We start from the raw sequence: 12,169 nt of genomic DNA, 5'->3' as shown, positions 1-12,169 counted from the left end.
TGTTATTAAATCGTTTTATACCCTTTATGTAACCCTACATCTGAAAGATTTCTGGCAACGTTTTTTATAACCTTTTTGAACAGTTTACTGAAACGTTTTTATATTAAATATCAAAAATTTAACAATATCAGCTTAATAATATATTTTATCGTGAATTTCAAAATATCTTAATTTAGTTGATATCACAAAAATACTGTCGAGACGTTCATACCAGAACCCTTAAGCTGATGACACTAGTACTGTGTTGCATGATGTATCACCAATAAACCAGTCAAATAAAGAAACAAGCCGACTAGACCTTCGCTAGAGTAGTCCAAGCTTACTTGCGCTGATATTATTAAAACATGCCAAACAAAAAATTGGAACTTTTTATAGGGGCGTTTTTATAGGAAAACTAAAAAGATAATGTTATGAAATATTAAAAGCATGGAAGGGTCCAATAAGGGTGCACTGTTAATTATACGGCTCTTATCCTAATAAGTGTGTTTGTCTCACATATCAAAAACTAATTATTGAAAGTAAATTATGTGGATGTATTAGCCTGCATGCATGGTACCATCCACTCATCAAACCTTCCGCTCCAAGTCCTCCAGACCAACATCTCGAGTGAGAATCGAACACAACACAGCAGTTCGTATTTGCTTTGTGGCAAACTGAAAACAAAAGGAAATAAGGTTTTTAAATTATGGCGAGGTAGCACAATAATAATTGGCTTATCACAATTATTTTATAGTTCCTTGAAAAAAATGTTTTAATTGATCATGTATATATTTTGTAATCCACTCAGGTTGTAGATGCCGAATTTACAATATTTAAGGAGCCAAAACAAAAAAGTGTATAGAAATGGCATTCAACATATCATAACTTCTCAATCAAACAGGGTGTATCGAAATAAAGTTCAAAGTTTGAAAAAGGCCACTACATTAAAATGTGTGACCAATAATAAGGCTCAGTGGCTGTTTTTATGAGACGTGTAATAATTCAGTTAATCAGTCGCGCAAAATCAAAGCAACATGAAAATTACATGTTTCACCACTTTCTTTAAATTGACATGCATAGTATTCCATATGGCCGCCCAAAAGACACGCATTTAAAGGCCCATTCAGTAATTTGCTCATCTTGACGATCGTAAAATCATCAAAATTCAGATTTTGGAGGGGTCACTGGCAGTTTACTTAGTGGAAATGTTTATACTTTCCTATCACAAGATTTGGGCAAATTCCATTGACCTTTACTTTTGTCTTTGTCCACACGTTGCTGAATTCATAGAGACCCACAGTTTGTACTTTTTGCTGCAGGGCCTCCGTTGAAGGGGCTACCCTGCCTAAAGAAAGAATAAATAGACAAAGAGCGCTTACAAATTGATATAATTGAATTAAACTTGGCATGGCCGTAGAATATTTGATTCTCTTGTTGTACATGTAGTTCAGGGTCAAATGATAAAATCTCTATTCAAACTTTAAATAGCCTTTACGGATATTACATACATTACTGACCAACTTTGGAGCCAATGAGAAACCAATGTCGGAATTCACGTCTAGAACTCAAATGCATAACAATTGCTGATAAGCTGGAATAAGTCATAAATACCACATACATAAACGAAATCAACCACGGTTGCGTCTTTGGCTCAGCAGTTGTAGCTTCAGATATTTGTCTCCCATCCAATTCAAGTTTAACTGGCTGTACACATCGCTGCAATCCATTATTTGTTTAGGTAAGTGCTTATTGTTTAGTTAGCCAAACCGAGCTCGGACTACATGAGCTACAGTCCTGGCAAAAAAGTCTTGGGCCACTTGGGTCATTGAGTACTATGCATCAAAATCGACTCCCGTTACACCCGTACAATGTTGATATGAGTCATATCGCCAGCCGCGTTGCTGGCCCCGTCAACATTAGTTGGTGGATGGGGAGCAAGATGGATTCAAGGAGGGTTCAGCTACATGCACAGCATTGTTTGAAAACGCCAAGTTAAAATTACGCGAATGGGACAACAAGGGGCATAATTATGATGCATCTAGTGTCACAACACATTTTGCCCAGGATTGTCGCTCTCTTTTCTTTATAGGACCTTGATACTGGTAAATAAGTGATGAGTATGGGTGATCGTTAAGTAGATTCACGGTGATTTTATGGAGATGTCCAGCACTTATTACTTATTACTTTTTAAAGATATTGCAGCACTTCTAACAACTACGTATAGTTTCTATGTATTTATATGAAAATTCAAACGTGCCTGCGACATCGGGGGGACTAAATGTAAGTGAAGTGACGCAGCAGCCAATAGGCTTACGCGCAGACCAACTCTAATTTTGACCCTTTGATTTGAAACTGGTGCCACATTTGTATTTTTTTTTTTGTCACCAAATACTCCTAGAAAGATAGATGGTCTTTAGAACTTTGCAAAAACAATTTGAAACAGACTTTTCAACTGTCAGATATCAACCTTTGAAATTGGGTTAAGATGTTGGAACACCCTGTATGTTTTCTCCTGGAACATTTGGAATGACGATGTTGTGAAGGAACTTGAAATGGGTTAGATTATTAAATAATTACATAGCGTAGAAATATATACTAAGCAGTGTTGCCAAGAATTGCGAATACTTGTTCGTGTAATCGCGCAAAAATCGGTCATATGATTATCGTCGGTCGCAACACATAGTAGCGTACGTGAGGGACAATATACGATTCTGATCAAAACGATTTTGAAGGACATTCTACTAGTAACGGAGTCAATACGCCTCCACTGTTATCTCTCAGTGACCCGATTTCATTTGCAATTGAAGTTTAAGGTTCAAACGATTAAACTATATCTTTAATAGTTAACAAGGAATAAATATTATAGGATAATAGCTAGCTCTACACCTATACGCCACTATGTGAAACGGAAAATTTAGAAAATCACTCTACGCCACTATGTGTTGCGACCGATGTTATGTAGAGATCAAAAAGCCATTGCTTTGATGCAAATTTTACTGAAGGTAACAGAATAAAATGGGCTTTTGAAATCAGTGGAAAGAAATCATGGATGATATTTTGATTTTTAAATTTTACCTAAACCCTGCGACGGACAATCTGTATTGGGACTCTTCCAGTTTATTTGACTCTTTGGTATTTTTATTGCAACAGATATCTCCAAGTTTTGGCGAGAGTAACAATGATTTCAGCATTGACCAAGGTTTTATTAGTCGTGACAATCGCGGCCACTGCTTTCAACGGGGCTGAGGCGGCACCAGCAGATTTGAGGTAGGAAACGTTTTGCAAATAATGTTGTTTTTCTTATCCTTCATACTGTCTTTGATTCGATATGATCGAGGCGAGAGTTATTTGGTAAGATATCGACCAACTGTTCTATTGCAGTTCTTTCTCTTCCTCTTGCAAAATCACACAGGAAAATATGCCGAAAAATGGCTTGTTCCCCTATAATAAATATTTTTTATTTTTTGAAATTCGCGATATACAGACTTGACATTTAATACGGAATATTTCTTCACGAAGTGCCAAGACTAATCTGAAAGGGTCTAAATAAAACGCACGGGTTAAATATTTATTGGGGTGCGTCGGGAGATGGTGTCAAATAATGTTTGATAGAAAATGTGCTTTCCATATATAACATTATGGTACTCATAATGTAGTGCATTTGCCTAAAATGGCGGATTTAAGGAGGCTGAAAATTTATTGGGATTTGAGGTTATATTTCCTAAACTTTGTCATCAATTGGCATTTTTCACAGCTGAATGCACTTGCAACGTACCATATTTTTAATGGGAGGAGGTTAACATATAGCCCATAAAGTGCGGGTACGAACTTAGAAAGTTTGAATGTCCCCAACTGGGGTCAAATGTTAAAAACTTACGGTACAAAAACAACTGCGCGGATTCCTGATTGTCCAATGAACTCACACTGTTTATTTTACGTACCACTTTAACAAATACCCATATTTTCAAATGCTCCTCCCACATTCAAAACTGGTACATTACAAGTGCAATTGTGACAAATGCCAATTGCTGAAGTTCAGGAAAATCACCTCGAACCCCAATAAATTTGATAATAATAGAACAATGTTGCATAACGTCTGAATGGGCCCAAAAGCTTAAATTCAGTCTCACCAAATCCGCCATTTTAGACAAATGCACTACATTATGAGCACCGTAATGTTAATTCATAAAAAGCACATTTTTATCAACAATTATCTGGCACCATCTCCCGACACATCCCAATAAATATTTAAACCATGCAGTTTATGTAGACCCCTTTCAGATTAGTATTGGCACTTCGTGAAGAAATATTTTATACTAAATGTCAAGTCTGTAATACAAATTTCATGGCAAATTATTAAAATCTGATATTTATAAATCTAACCACACTATATTAATTCATATTGGCGTGCTGCGTTTTAAAGGGCATATATATTGCTCGGACAAAATCATATTTATTGGCAAGCTAATATTATGAGGACAATGAAAATGACTCTTTTTTGAGAAAATAAGCCGTTTAAAATTGATATTCCGCAAAAACCAACTGTAAGCGGTGAGTTCTTTCGAACGAGACAGATTTAACCCAGAAAAAAGTTGACGCCATGTTTAAGAGAAACACTCTCAATGCACAGAACGTATACTGTTGTTGTTCTCAGAAAAAAACTCACAATCAAGTATTTAAGATAAAAAACGTTTAAAAGACGTATAAAGTTGTTCTCTAAAACAGAGTTTTCTCAGTAATCATAAATCGCAGCGAGTGAAATGTTGGTGCATTGGTTGTAGCTTAACATTTTTGTGTGTGTTATATACAAATTTTTAGAATAAGTTTGAAAATCCTTCGTTTAAAGCATTTTTACGCACCATGTTCACAAGATCAAAAACACGTTCCATGACGGTTTTTTTTTTAAATGTGCGCCCCGTATAAATCCACGCCGAGTGATTGTTTTCTCCTTTTTCGTATTGTACTACAAATCGATCAAAGAAATAACGTTGCCATGGGGAAGAACCAAATACAGAACCGATTAAATTTTAAAAGCACGTTTTTGGCGGAAATTTAGGAGAATTTGCTTGAGAAAAAGCTGGTTTGTGAAATTATCGATATCTTGATTACGGGACGTTAATTTAGACATCTGAATACCTACATTATTTCTCAACATTCTGCCAATTGCTATTCCATTTGATTTTCACTCCAAATTGAAGCTAGTTTTGCAAAAAAACGAGGTTTTTCTCCATCGGGTTCGTCCAAAATTTCAGCGCCGACATGCGTGTTTATTCTAAGAGCCATTATGCGGACGCAATTGTAATCACGTCATTGCGTCAAATTATAATTATATATCCCTTTCGAGGACAAGCAATTCCGTAAGCTGATGTGTGGCCGAGCGGATAGAGCGTTGGACTTTGAATATATGATTAATTTTTGTGGGTTCGAGTCCCCGTGTGGCTGAAATTCCGGGGTTCTTCCCTCTTTTCTTTCTCCTTTTCTTTTCATTTCTTTCTTTCTTTCTTTCTTTTTTTTTCTTTCTTTCTTTCTTTCTTTCTTTCTTTCTTTCTTTCTTTCTTTCTTTCTTTCTTTCTTTCTTTCTTTCTTTCTTTCTTTCTTTCTTTCTTTCTTTCTTTCTTTCTTTCTTTCTTTCTTTCTTTCTTTCTTTTTATTCACTATTTCTTTATTCTTTCTTGCTCCTTTCTTAAATAGTTTTTGTATATTTGATTGATTCGCTGATAACACAGTGATTGATTGTTTTTCACTTTATATAATTCAGAAATTTGTAGGCCTGCTAAGTCTGTCTTTTTGAATATTCCCAAATTCGATTTACAAATAATTGCTTTGTGATGTTGTTGTTGATTTATTTCATCAAAAATAGGCCTATCAAGGCACTATAAATGTAATATCAACACATTTTCTAGACGGTGGCGTATCTTCATGGGGCGGGCATAGGGGCCAGAGGAAGTGCCCCCAATCGATTTTAAAATTTATAAAATCCTCATGAAAATTGCCGAAAACGGCTTATGCCCCCCCCCGCCGCATCACGGGCTCCGGGCACGAGCTGAGCCACGTTTCATGTCTTGACCGTGGATCGATATTCTATTATAATTATTAAAGTAGGCTTACCTACCGGTACGCTTGTTCATTTTCTGCATGGCTGTTTCTGTTATGAACTTACGCCCTCTGAAATGAGGCGCATGAACAACCTTTCGGCTAACCTTAATGATTTTTAAACGTTTGAATTTCAGCGTGATCAATATTGTATTTATTATGCAAATAAACATTTTTTGTTGTGCATTGGAGTTCGCGCATTTATACATGAATGAAAATTAAAAGAGCAAGTCATGTACCAGGAAAGTTGAGATAGAGGGGAACGGCGGGTAATCCCGAATGAGGGGTAGCCCCGAAGGCTTTTGTCTAACACACGCGTCGCGTCACGTCACGTCACGTCACGTCACGTCGCGTCGCGTCACGTCACGTCACGTTGAAAAGTTACAAACAAGTCATACGGATTCAGTTCACGATTTCGTTTAGTTTTTCCCGGGGTGTTTCCGCATCGAACCCGTCATTATCCCAGGCCCACAGTGAAATGGTTATCGGCGTGGCGATTGCTGACGGCCGCACACCACCAAATAAGCCCCATCGAAATGCACGTAAAAGGGCAAACAGATTCGCGATTTTACCTTCCATGAATTTCCAGACACGATCATTTATTTAAAAAATGACTTTTTTCTATGGCAAAATATTTCGATTTACTTGTATTTGTATGAAAAAATATTCCTTATTAATTTTACTTGTCCTATACAAATGTAGGTCCTACCAGCTTTAAACCACGATGAGTAGGTCAAAGGTCAAATTAGGGTTATGGTCACACAACATTAATGGGGCTGGTCAGTGATTATTGTGACCAAGCCTGGTCAAAATCCGATGTAGTATACGGGTGCTAGACTCATTTTGAAATGTTGCCAGAAAGAAGAAAAATGACATTTGACCCCTTATTTGTGTACATCCTATATGAAGCATGAGTAGGGGATTCTTCTAAAATATTTTGGTGGAAATCGGCTTAATCGTCTAGAAGCCTTAGTATTTTTGTGTGAAAAAAATCACATTTTCAACTATATAATCAAGGTCAAAGGTCAAATTGGGGTACAAACCATAAATGGGAGTGGTCAGTGGTCATTCTGACCAAGTTTGGTTAAAATCCAACTTAGTATGTGGATGTTATAGCGATTTGAAATGTTGCCAGAAGAAAGAAATGCGGGTGAAAGAAAGCATTTGGCAACATTTGTTGCCAAATGCAAAAAGGGAGCAAAAGACAACCGAGACGAGAGCAAATATCCCCTACTGCGAATTATATGACCAGCTATTTACACCGCCATCAAAGAAGACCAAATAATACCGCATCATATACCTCACAGATTCTGCAAAATGGCTAACGTGTTTTATAAGTCTGAAACACGCGAATGAGGTAGCTTATTTTGTTTTGATAGGCCATTTTCACGTGTGTTTCAGTGGGAGCATTATTTAGTGGTGTGCGCACTGTACGTAGCCTCCGTCGCAGGCTACTCGTGTTTTTATCACACTCATAGTTTGAGAAAAGCGAAAACGCACCGCCTGCAAAAGAGGCTACACTAAACTAGGATACGGGCTGTGGTTTAAAAGTAGTTCCAGCAATCCCGATTATTTTAGGGAGCACACCACTAAATCAATGCGCCATTTGTGCAACCCTACTGAGTTCCGGTAAAATACAGAAAGTTTTTGAGGTATAATGGGCTGCTCTTTGGACTAATAATCAGAAAGAGTAGCGAATTATAGCTTAAATAAAAGTGTAAAGCCTGTGCATGAATTTGAATCACTAAAAAAGTCGCATTTTTATAATTATCGAGAAAATAGGTCCGCGTATTAAAAAATGGGCAGAAACGGGTTTACAGTCATGAGAGCATGTCAAAAACAGTGAGGGCGCTGTTTAGCGGCTCCTACCGGGAAAACGAGACGGAAGACTACCCATACATTGAAACATATGTTAAACTTTCATCGATTTGCAATCGACTGGTTATCCTTAAATTTCTCAGAAAGCGCCGAAAAGGCCTCAAAACGAGCAAATAAAACTGGTGTTTTTACACGTATTTCAATGGGGCAATTATTTAGTGGTGTGCGCCCTTTATTCATTGAAGCTTTGCTGTGCTTTGCGGCATTGATGAAAAGCTGGAATTCCATGGACTATTTCACGGACTATTTATCACGTAGGGAGATAAGGGTAATTGTGGAGTTAATAATTTATTATGAACTTTTGATAACATTTCAACGTGACGCGACGTGACGTGACGCGACGTGACGCGACGCGACGTGACGTGACGTGACGTGACGCGACGCGACGCGTGTGTTAGACAAAAGCCATCCCGAACGGTGCTGTTGTAGCTAACCTGAGAAAGGTGACGCTCTCACATTACTCAGCAGCAAAAGCTATACTAAAAAGACACACAGAATGCACATTTGTGTCAACAGGTTGCTTTTCGCACAAGAAATTAAATACGAAATTAGAAACTTTTGACTTGTGATCATCGGTATTCGGATGCGTAGGCAATATCGTAGTGATAAAGAGGGGTGGATTGTACAATTAATAATACATTAGGACGATTGCTTAAAGATATGACATGACCATATCGTGTTGATATTAATAGTTTGTCAGTACAAGTAAGAAAAAGTAATACATGAGTGGTGGGGTAATCCTGACCGGCTATAGACAACAGTAATGATAACGTGTGCAGAGTAATCCAAATTGAGTTTTCAATGAGCTTTCCAGTACAGCGGGGTAATCCCGAACGACGCCATTTTTTTGTTTCATCATATCTTTTATAACTATTATTTATAATGAGAACGTGCTTATAATTAAAGTATTACCCACTCTTGATATTGGTGTGGTTTATTCTATAGGCTTAAATGAAACAGTGTTCGGGATTACCCCACTCTCCCCTATAGTGTCCGCTTCATTTACTTACGTCATTCAGCCCGCTGCATTGAAAATAATTTCGCTTCGAACGGGGGAAGGACCCGTACATGTACGAGGTCGCATTTTACCAACACTATTTCTGCTTTTTCAGGAAAAATACGAATAAAAAATGGCAACGAGTGTCAACTTGTAATGTAATAATTATTCTCTTCGAATGGATTTAAAATTGTCCGAGCAATATATATGCCCTTTAAAACTGCAAGCAGCAGGAGATCTGTTGACTTAGTCGGCGAGATTGCGCACCTGGTCGTGAGGGTCCAAATATAAGGCACATGGTAATATTTCATGAATTTCCATTTTCAAGGACAAGAGAGGGAGTAGGAGGGGTGTTGAAAAGAACCGGGGAGATCTAGAGGGGAGGAAGACAAGAAGAAAAAGAAAGAAAGAAGAGATGGAGAAGGGAGAGAGGCGGAGAGATACAGTATAAGCCTAAGAAAGAATAAGACGTTGATAGGATTCGTTTAACATAACTTCAATCAATTAACAGCGTCAATCCTACACTATTATTTTAATAATACAGGGAGCTACTGGATTTGGTTGACCTTCTTCATGACGTAGAAAGAGCTGAAAATAGTCGGTACAGTGGTACAGTGAAATGGTTTAATGCGGAAAGGGGCTTTGGCTTCATTACTCGAGACGATGGAGGTGCAGATGTATACGCCAGTTTTCGGGGGATCAGCACCGATGGTTTCAAAGCGCTTAAGGAAGGACAAAGGGTTTCATTTGTAATTACTATGGGACAAAAGGGGCCACAGGCTGAGGATATAACTTTGATAGAGTAACTATGGTAACGTCATATTTTGAATGGCAGCTAGTAATAAAATGTTGGTAAGCAGCAAAATATGTACAGTATACAGACTCTCTAATAGGCAGGCCATACGTACGGTGTCAAATTTCATAAGATTCAATAAGCTAAATTTGATATGTACTTGGACATATTGTTCATATTGTTAAAAAAATTAAAATAAATAATTTTTGAACAATGCTGATTTCAACTGTGAAATTTGGTCGTTGTGAACAATTCCAACTACACTAGTGGTTTCATCAGACTGGCAACATTAAAACGCAGAACGGAAATGTTACAACTGGTAATAAATGAAAATAGGTCTAAAGTATGGCCTAGAACAATGGGGACAAAGAAAGTCCGAAAAAACAGTCTGGTGCCATGTGTTGCCAGTCTGATGAAACCACTAGTATATAAATGGTGAACACGTCACTAAAACGTGAGTAAATCACCTACGTTTTTAGTTTTAATTGTTCACAACGAACAAAATTACACAGATACAATAAATAATGCCCAAAGTAAAGTGCCATTCATTATTAAATGTATTACATGATGCGTCAAAATGAAGGACACTCTCAGTGGCGTGCATAAAGAGTGGGGCGGTGGTCGGGGGACGTGCCCCCATCCCCCTCACCCCACCACATTTGTCAGTCAGTCGGGGGGAAATGCACCCAATCGGGGGAAATTTGGGAATTAGGTATTACGGTGAGTGAAGGGAGCCGACATTTTTTGAACAGTGGGGGAATCGAGACACGTCCACAAACACACCCACGCCCTTTTGAAAACGTGCCACTGTATACACTCTATCTTGTATAAGGTACAAATACAAGAAATATATAAGAAAATGTCATTGGAAAAGTAGAGTCTCAACGTCTAAATGAAGAAAATAATTGTAGTCTTTCTTCATACCAAACAAGAGTTACTCTCAAAAACCACCCTGTTTTGTAGTAGCTGCACATGGTTTTACTTCCCATGAATGTCACATCACTCTTCGCCATACATACATTCTCCCAGCCACATTTCCCTAACATAATATGAAATTTAAAAAATGGACATTTAGTTCGGCAGAGGCGGGGCTCTAACACATGCTGCACTGCGTCGCTATCATGTATACAGTATCGACATATTATCAACAGCGCCTTAGAACGCTCGGCCACAAGGACTTATTGAGGTCATCGTGAAAATTCAAACATATAATCGCAACTTCATTATTTCAACATTCCACGTGACAAGCAAAGACAGAAAACGTACCATTTTTGGAATTTTATCTGCTTAAAACATTAATGTGGATTATAATAGAGCTACCATTATTTATATTGTTGAATTCTTAAGCGCATACAAAATTAAACCCTTATACGCCCGTCATCCAAGTATTATTATTGGACTCGAAGCCAACAAGCGACTTCCTGAAATGTCCTCCATATTTTCAGAATTAATATTTAGGAAATAAATTAGTTTTTCTTCTTTCTTTATAAGCGTGTGTACCTTCTAAAATTAATAAAGAGGGCGAATTGTGCATGCATAAAGGTTACGAAGACTGTTTAGCAAAATATACCCGATTTACCCTTTGCGCGTGGCATGCAAACAAATCGTCCGTGATTCAGCATAGTGTCGAATCACGTAAAATGTAGTTCAATTTAATAGTAAACTGTAGTTACACAATGACCTATGGCGATATATCATTATCATACCGGTTTGCCAAATTATTAGAGTATTTTTATGCAAACGGAATAAAAAGGGATTATGAGACCTAAATGCCACACCCCGCATTTCACTAGTGGAAATTAATTTATAATAAGAATTCTCCTAAAAGCGATGGGAATTGGACAAAACTATGAGAATTTGTCTCATTTCCTTTTTTACTTTATTTCACTTTTAACTCTATGGGCATGATTTCTCATCCAAATGAATGAGAAATACTAATTACAGTGTAAACAATCTGTCACATTGTTTTAAACGAGGAAATTTAACACGATAATTATTATATAGCATTCCTCAATCAGCCTCATGGGGTTTTTAAGTTTCATATTTCTCTTTTTTTTCACTAGTGTTTGAGGTAGTTCACTTTTACAATCAGCACATATTGGTGGAGCATATTTTTGAGATCGGTTTTTTGATCGATTAATTAAGGATTATTTTCCCATGTGCCTCTTGAGAAGACATGCAATTGATTCAAACAGCCTTTGATACGTGCCGTCGTTCGGTTTTCTGCCTCATTTCACCACGTTTGCCTTGTTAGTAGGGGTGCGTTTGTATGTGATAACCCTGCTCATGACAGTCGCCAGTTTTACAGGTCCCTTGATATTTTTTTAAGGGATCTGGAATGAGTGTTTTGACCGTTTCGACAGTATTTTTTGTCGGATATGAGAGCACATCAGACATATCGAATTGCATTCTGAATACGAATAATGTCT

General features: G+C 37.5%; 1 long non-coding RNA gene across 1 annotated transcript; it reads left to right on the top strand.

Moving 5' to 3' along the window:
• Positions 1–1,517: 1,517 nt before the first annotated feature.
• On the top strand, positions 1,518–11,569 carry LOC140140280 (uncharacterized). Its single transcript, XR_011857235.1, has 3 exons — positions 1,518–1,717; positions 3,130–3,246; positions 9,492–11,569. It is a non-coding gene; the product is annotated as an uncharacterized lncRNA (long non-coding RNA).
• Positions 11,570–12,169: the final 600 nt, after the last annotated feature.

This window comes from Amphiura filiformis, chromosome 19 (genome assembly GCF_039555335.1).
Source record: "Amphiura filiformis chromosome 19, Afil_fr2py, whole genome shotgun sequence".
Lineage (NCBI taxonomy): Eukaryota > Metazoa > Echinodermata > Ophiuroidea > Amphilepidida > Amphiuridae > Amphiura > Amphiura filiformis.
This window is presented reverse-complemented; position numbering and strand designations above follow the sequence as displayed.